The sequence below is a fragment of the Buceros rhinoceros genome, unplaced genomic scaffold (assembly GCF_000710305.1).
Source record: "Buceros rhinoceros silvestris isolate BGI_N320 unplaced genomic scaffold, ASM71030v1 scaffold19134, whole genome shotgun sequence".
Lineage (NCBI taxonomy): Eukaryota > Metazoa > Chordata > Aves > Bucerotiformes > Bucerotidae > Buceros > Buceros rhinoceros.
Genome location: NW_010410248.1, coordinates 1 through 364, shown reverse-complemented (window position 1 = coordinate 364; position 364 = coordinate 1).

The window sequence follows — 364 nt, the reverse complement described above, 5'->3', positions numbered from 1 at the left end:
GCGGGGGCTGCGGGGCAGCCTTCCGATGGCAGGCAGCAGGGATTTATTTTGAATTAGCCCTTCCGCACTCCATAAATATTAGCTGCAGGGATGGCTGAATAAATGGAGACCCAGAAGGGGAGCAGTGGCATCCTCGGGGTGGCCCGGCGGTGCCGGAGGCAAGGACGAGCCCCGGTCCCTGCTGTTAGCTGCCGCCTCCCGCTCGAGGAGCGGAGCTAATGCATCTCTTGGCACGGCCGGCGCTGAGGTTGCCTCAGAAGCCTTTCTTAGAACGAGCTCTTCGGCAGAAGCAGGGGGGAGCGGTCGCTTCTCAGAATGAATTGCATCTGCATCACGCAGCCCTGCTTCCTCTTTTTCAAATTTC